At 40.3% G+C, this 8,016-nt stretch overlaps 1 long non-coding RNA gene across 1 annotated transcript; it reads left to right on the top strand.

Moving 5' to 3' along the window:
• The first annotated feature begins 337 nt into the window (after positions 1–337).
• LOC107832132 (uncharacterized) lies at positions 338–1,611 on the top strand. The gene is made up of 2 exons (XR_001658511.2): positions 338–456; positions 1,221–1,611. It is a non-coding gene; the product is annotated as an uncharacterized LOC107832132 (long non-coding RNA).
• Positions 1,612–8,016: the final 6,405 nt, after the last annotated feature.

Here is an 8,016-nt window from a genome sequence, read left to right as displayed (position 1 = left end):
GACAAGCAATGACATAAAATATCCATGATATTGTACCTTCTGGACAAAGATTGAAACTGAAAACATATACCAAAAAAATTTAAACGTTTTTAAATGCAGAGGCAAATTAAACGATTTCAATGAAAAAATCAGTTGCAACTTTTTAAACCTATCACGTATTAACTAATATAAAAAGCACATAATTAATAGAAGGTTCTTAATTGTCGGCTGCTAAAACAAAATTTACAAACAAAATTTACAAAAACAATCAGCAAGGGAACACCAAATACGTCAGATGTAGTATATGCCAATGAACATGTTGACATGAGGCTGTCCTATAATTATGATATCTGCCTATCAAGAAAATCACCAACATACTCACATCCTCCATCAATAGTAGCAGAGTAGAGATGGGCAAGGAATGCGCTATGATAAAGTTTGCCTTCGTATTCACTATTGTCGTCACGACAATTACTGGTCATCTTTCTTTCTCTGTCTTCTTTGAAATTTATTTATTATTCTCTCAAATATTTTTTAAAAGTTTTGAATCTTTAACTATTACTCCGTCCATTCCAGTTTATGTGAACCTATTTCCTTTATGGTCCGTTCCAAAAAGAATGTCCACTTCTAAATTTTGAAACAATTTAGCTTAAATTTTCAATTCTGCCCTTAGTGAGAAACTTTTATAACTATACAAATATTGTGGACCCCTTTCTGAGTTATTTAGGACCACAAATTCCAAAAGTCTTCATTTTTTGTCTTAAATTTTATGCCCAGTCAAACAGGTTCACACAAATTGGAACAGATGGAGTATAAGTTGTTATATTTTTTAATGCAGTTTTCAAATATGTAACATTTATTTTCAAATACTTGAAGAACCCAAAAATTAAGTACTTTATCCTAGTATGTATACTCGAAACGTTGCCACATAAATAAATCAGAGAGAGTATATTGTTCATCCATATATATAGTTAAGTTTACTCATATGGGTGCATACTTCCAGACCGTATATGTATTATCGAGTTTATTTATATATATTGCTTGCATAGTTTCTTTTTATACTACCGGTATTATAGTAGTTTATCTACTTTTTCAAGAACTTGTCAGGGATGATTAGTTGTGATCATCTTTTAGATACTAATAATGTAAAGATTTACATTGTTAGTATGTAAACTCATGTATATTCCTCACGTATAGTGTAATATTACTAATATAATCTTAGCTGTGATCATGTCATGCAGTTAATCTGTCTTCTTCTCAAAAGATGCAATCAATGGCTATGCGAAATTTGCCCCACAATATGCTATCGGTGAAACAAAAATTACTGCCACTCAATGATTTCATGACATGCGGGAGAATTTGTCGTAAAAAGAGTGATTGTTCAGATGGTTGGATTTGTTATGAGTGCATATATACTCCTGCGACTGTAATTGCTCCTGCCCTCTACCAGTGTGACTTGTGAGAAGATCTTTCGCAAAAATAACTTTAACAAGTTCTCGAGTGAAAAAAAAAAAAAAAACAATTGGTTGATGCAGATATTTGTTAATGATTTGTGTGTGTATGATTTAAGCAATTTCATATAGCTTTCTTTCAGTTTTTTATCGTTAAAAAAATAAGACATCTGTTTACTAATGTGATGGTCTCTAGCTTGGAATACTAGTAGTTCGAGGATAAAGTAGTTTACCTACTACAAAAAGTAATAATGACGTGATAGCGCAAGAATATTTCACACATAAAATATCACGTAATGTGATATTTGTGAGATACATGTCTCTGCAATATTTTTATCGGAACAATCATTTGCTCACAATATCATATTAGAGATTCTTTTTATTGTTTTCGCGAAAATGAGATATCATCTATAAATGTTCTGCATTTAATAATAACAGGTATACTTAATCTCGAAGAGATGATATGCTCTATTCTTCACTATATGAAAAACAATACTCATCTATTATTAGGAACAATTACGCCTCTTCCTCTATTGTATTAGTGGCTGTTCTACGTTAAGAAGCATGTTTACCTCGAAAATACGAGTAAAAATTAAATTTGTTTATAGTTTTAAAGATGCGTGATTTAATTCAATACTAATTAATAACCAAGAAATCAGACGTACAAGTTAAGGAAATGTGTTGAATCAAACCAGTGCTTAGGCCAAACTTGACCTCGAGCTGTGATGGCCTCGAGGTAGGTCCACAAGAATAGTAAAGTAAAGACAATAAAGCTAAGAGACAATTCTGATGAATAACGAGCAAGAAAGTAAGACAGTATATTCTTTTGCTAATGATTGATGATCGTTACAAATGATTGGGGTCTCCTTTAAATTGTAGGGAAATCCTAAATAAGGTACATTTCTATTTACAGTAAGGAATCTTATTGGGACAGTTGTCTAAACGCCTAGTACGGATTCATACTAACTCGTACAAATTTATTCCGGAATTTAAGCCATGATCTTGGGGACGTGACGGGAATCTTGCTCTTTCTGTTGCAAACCCATAACGACATCATCTCGGGGTCGGTCATACTCAGCTTCTGTGTTTATCGTGTACTCCGATCTTCGAGCATTGTATTATGTCCTCGGGCTTGAGCCTAGCCCATATCGAGTTTGTTCTTCGATGCGAGTCCTCGAGCCTACAAAAATGGGGACACATGATTTTACCATATACAGATAGTCCCCGCGTTTCGTAGAATAAAATGATAAGAAATGATTCCATCCTTGCTCCCTCGATGCCTCGATCACGACGTGAATCTCGTGATGTCAGGGATAGAAGTGATTGAAAGGTTGCAACTACATAGTTCCCAAGGCCATTAATTGAAGGCAGCTAATGGTCGGCTATTGGCTTCCCCAAACTGTTAAAGCGACCGCTATAAATAGGTCAAGTTCACAACTTTTACCATCTTTACTTCTCAAATCTTTCTCAAACCTCACTAGCTTCTTCATCTTTCCTAAGTTCATGCTTTCTTCAACTTGTCCTTGCTACAACATCAACTTCTTCTCTTCTTTTGAGTTTCTCAATAGTAATGGCTAAAACATCTAAAACTGTTTCTCAGAAAAAAAAAGCCTCCTCATCATCATGTCCGGCCGGTGGTAGAACAGCGGTGCCACCTCGTATCGAGGAGTGCATTCCCGGGCCATGCGAGCTATCTTCCGATTTCAAAATCGATAAGCTTGTATCGGTTCCAGGCCGGTGTGAGCCAATCTCTCGATACATCTGCCTAATAACTAAAGATCGATCTCAAGCAGGTGAAATAAGACTATAATTGGGAGAACAAGGAAGTGGTGATTCTTTCCCCTGAGGAAGACATCACTAACCATGTGTAAGGATACCTAAGTGTATACTTATCCTTTCATACTGGGTCCCGTAGATCCGGTACTGGGTTCCGTAGATCAGGTCATTCTCGGTTTCTATCACCAGTATCAGGTGACACTTGGCCAGATCTACCCTTCTTTTTGGCGTATTGTAAAATTGCTTAGGTTCTTCTCGGGCAAGGTCAGGGGGGGGGGGGTTGCCTTTTACACTTTACCATCTAATCAGGCTATACAGCCCTCACCTCTATCGAGGTGGTTTGATAAAGCTCCAGCGTTAGTCCATGAATTCATTATTCTCCAGCATCGACGAGGACAAAGACCAAGGATGGATGGGTCGGTTTGTCTGAATCAAGACCTCCGACTTAATCCTTGTCGAAAGGATGCCATTCCCCGAGGAATGGAACATGAAACGTAAGTACAACCCTACTGATGATATTTACTACTCTGCTTTCCCTGCCTTTCCTCGATCTATTTACTTTGTTGATGGTGCAACTTCCTCTTGGTTTCCGGGTGCGATACTAGACCTTGAGGTTGGGTCCGACAATTGGCCTCCACTTCTTCACACGCAGAACGTTGTTGGCATGATCTGGCTAAGGGTTGGTGGGAAGACAAAAACCATGGTGAGTTCCCTTGTTCGTATGTCGACGCTTTTCTATAGAATGCTTACTTTCCCCTTACGCAGGCCTTGGAGATACTGTTGCTATGAGGCCGCCCCCGCCCGATAAAGAAGAAATCCCAAATCCAACCAAGGAGAAGAAAAGGAAAAGGGCTTCGCCAGCAAGTTCCCCAAAGCCCAAGATAAATAAGACTCGAAAGCCTAGGGCCGATCCTGTAGCCCTATCTGCGAAAGCAGTCCAAAACCTTCGGGATGACGATGAAAAAGGAAAAGATGCCGACTACCCGTTGGTGACTCGGAAGAGGGGGAGCACTGAAGGTTCGAAGGCCGCCGACCCGGCGGTGACTGATGCGGTTCAATCTCGAACCGAAGAAATCTCCGAAGGGAACTCGAGCAGAGTCCCCGAGCCATCGGGTGGTAAAAGCGCTCCTCACTTAGGAGGACATACGACCGGAGAACCTGAAGAGCCTAACTTAGATGCCCTTCAAAGAGAAGAAAATGTCCCAAGTGAATCACTTGGGATAATTAACATCCATGAATCCCCGCCGGGCCCTGAGTTTTTCGAAGGGCAGTTCCGAGATGCTCGGGCCATGAAGACTCACGACGTGGAGACGTCCTATGAAGGGAATGATATTTTTCGGGAATACTTAGTGGGGGTCGAAGATGGTCCCAACCCAGATGCTTCGTTTATTTTTGACGAGGCCTAGTGGCTTTTTAAACAAGTAAGTTGTGGCTTTCAAAATTACCCATGTGTTTTATTCTTATTGTTCTGGGTCTAACTTTTTCTTTTTGTGTGAAGTCTGTGACGCTCCATCAAGAAGAATTTTCCAAGTCTCGGGACGAGCTTGCTCGATTTAAGGCCAAACTCAAAATGCTCGTGGAAGAGAGGGACAACCTTAAGATCCTCCACGTCAAAAAAGAGGGGGAGACCAGCAATCTTCGAGCTAAACTAGTGAGGGCTCAGCAGGAACAAACCGAGCTCATTGAGCAGGTAATGCAACTTTTTGGGAGTTAGTTACATGTTCATTTAACTTAGTAGTTAACGCTTTCGACTCTACAGGCCCAGCAGAAGGGCGAGCTGGTGGAGCAGCTTCGAGAGGAGGTTAATATGAAAGAGGCCGAGACCTTGGGGTGGAAGCAGCAAATGGACCGTCTTGCCTCAGGGAAAGAGACACTTCAGGCCCAGTTGGCTTCGGTTGAATGCCAGCTTCAAACTTCAAAGGGGGAAATCTTGGCCTGGAGCCGAAAGATTGAAGAGCTCGAAGCTAAATCGGCTGCCAAGGTTGTGAAGGCCAAATATGAGGCAGAGGCATTTGTGGCCTCTTATCGAGCTGACGCAGAAGCTGTTAACATTCGGGCACAAGAAATCTCCATTGCTCCTGAATTCAAATTGTCATGTGCTCTCGATCATGCCAGGCGACAATCTCGGAAAGAAACTCTCGAGGAAGTGCATGCTCGTTGTTTTGAGATCTTAGAAGATATTGAAAATTCAAAGGTTTTGGAGGATGAGGCTGCCGCTTTACTCTCTGATGATGAAGATTCCGCTAGTGGTTCTAAGAGCGGAGGAGATGAGGACGAAGTCCCCAAGGAGGAATTTCCTGAAGATCCGGCTCCCGAGGATGCGACTCCCGATGATGCAGCTCCCCAAGTAGATTAGGCTCTTAGGGCTTTGTTTTTTTTTGTTTTTTTGTAAAGCCCTTTGTGGGCACTATCAATACTCTTTATGAATATAAAGAATTCCTTTTCTTTCTGCTCCATTTTTTATTTGTTTTGAATTCTGCTTCGTCTTCATTTTGTGATTTTTTTTTGATTTTATAACTTCAGTGATCGAGTGAGCACTGGATCGGACTTAGAGTAGAATAAAACCCTTAGGTTTTTAGTGATTAATGAACGATCGTTGAACTTATAATAGAATACATCTTAAGGTTTTTTGATGAATCCTCAAACTGTGCTTAAGTCGATTTGATGTGAGCTCAGGATAATGGGACTCTTCAGTCCGAGTCGAGTGAGAGCAAGGTCTCGAACTCTACATGTTTCGGCCCTTAGGCTCTTTTAGGTTGGCCCTTAGGCTCTTTAAGTTGGGCCAATTCGGCCTTTAAAATGACTATAATATTTCCCTCTTTTCAACTAAAAGTCATAATGAAAATATTTTTATGCCTTAGCATGTGTTTTTGGTACCCGTTGGGTTTTTCGAGGGTTCAATCGACCAGAACCCAATTTTTCTTAACCCGTTTATGTTAAGATAATTTAATACCTCTTCAGGCTTTTTTCGAAGGCTGATATTATCAAAGCCTTTAAATTATTCTAGGGCTTATTTTAGCGAAGCCCTTTTCTATTTGCTTTGCCGAGGGTAGCCTTATTTATTCGGTTTTTCAAAGTATTTGAAGGCCTTAACTTATGGCAGAAATCGGATGTCTTTGAGTCGTATTATTTCAGCCGTAGCCTTTTTATATAACCTTAGTCTTTAATATGGTCGTAGCATTCCGGTGTGTCTCTTGGACTTGTTTCCCGATAACCTTTCGAACTTGTTCGAAAGGTTATTCTCCGAGTATGATGGTATTGGCCTTTGCGTCGAGGGATGCCTCTTTGAGGTCTTATAAATTCAATTTTAGATATTCGAATGTGTTGACTATCGATGACAGTCCTGAGTATTTTAGGTGTATTTGCGTTTTGGCCCTTGAGCCGTTTATCACATAATGACAAGTATGGAGTTCGTATAGTAGCAAATTTCTTTGAGACACTAAGTGTTTTGATATAGAAAGAATGCTTCTTTGAATAATTGATACATGCATACATGTTTTGCCATTGAGGCTCGACTATTCGATATGGACACATTTCATCTGACCGTTTGGCCCATTAAAAAGTTTTCCTATCGAGGCCCTCTTTGGCGTGAAGTATTTTTCTCGAAAATATAACCTCCGAGGGTGATTCCCCCTATTATTCGAGGTTGATTGAAAAGAAGCCTTGGATACTAAATTCTCCTTAGGTAGCACATAGTTGTTTCCTCGTTAAAAACCTCGCCGGAAAAACCCAATTGGGATAAAACCCGATCTAAGGGAAAAATAGTGCAACACGTGCTTCAAAACCTAAGGTCTTCGTGTAGAGGGGTTCTCTTCGATGTCTTCAATCGAGCATTTGCAATGTGTTAGTCTTAAATATAAATGGAAATAGGGATAAAGTCATACCATAGCAATAATATCGTTTAAGTAGTGATACATTCCAATTGTTGGGCAATTGTTCGCCTTCCATCGTGCCAAGTTTGTACGATCCCTTTTCGATAACTCCGATGACTCGGTATAGTCCTTCCCAATTCGGGCCTAGTTTACCTTCGTTTGGGTCTCGAGTATTGAGGGTGACTTTCCGTCGAACTAATTCCCGATCCCGAAGTGCCGAAGGTTGGTCATTCTATTATAATATATCTCGATTCTTTATTTTTGCGCGGCCATCCGAACAAGTGTAGCTTCCCGTTTTTCATCTAATAGCTCGAGGTTGGTATTCATAGCCTCGTGATTTAATTCCTCTGATGCATGTCGAAATCTGGCGATGGGTTCCCCGACCTTGACTGGAATCAAGGCCTTAGAGCCGTATACTAAAGATAACGCAGTTGCCCCATGCTAGACTTCGACGTTGTTCGATATGCCCAAAGAACCTCGGGTAGAACTTCTCTCCATTTCCCTTTAGAATCGTCCAACCTTTTCTTCAAGTTTTGAATGATAAGTTTGGTTGTCGATTCAGCCAGCCCATTCCTGCTCGGATGATATGGCGTTGATAAAATCCTTTTTATTTTGTGTGCTTTGAGGAACTCCGTCACCTTGTTGTCGATGAACTGTTTACCGATGTCGCATACGATTTCAGCAGGTATCCCGAATCGACACACGATGTGGTCCTAGATGAACTCAATAACTTCTTTTTCTCTGACCTTTTCGAAGGCCTGTGCATCCACCCATTTAGAGAAGTAGTCAGTCATAAACAAAATGAATTTAGCTTTACCTGGGGCCATTGTTAGAGGGACGACCATGTCCATTCCCTATTTCATGAAAAGCCATGGGGACATGACTGAGTGAAGTTGCTCTCCGGGCTGATGAATCATCAGTGCAAACCTTTGACGTTT

The sequence above is a fragment of the Nicotiana tabacum genome, chromosome 10 (genome assembly GCF_000715075.1).
Source record: "Nicotiana tabacum cultivar K326 chromosome 10, ASM71507v2, whole genome shotgun sequence".
NCBI lineage: Eukaryota > Viridiplantae > Streptophyta > Magnoliopsida > Solanales > Solanaceae > Nicotiana > Nicotiana tabacum.
The sequence above is the reverse complement of the archived record's forward strand: the minus strand, read 5'-3'. Positions and strand labels throughout refer to the sequence as shown.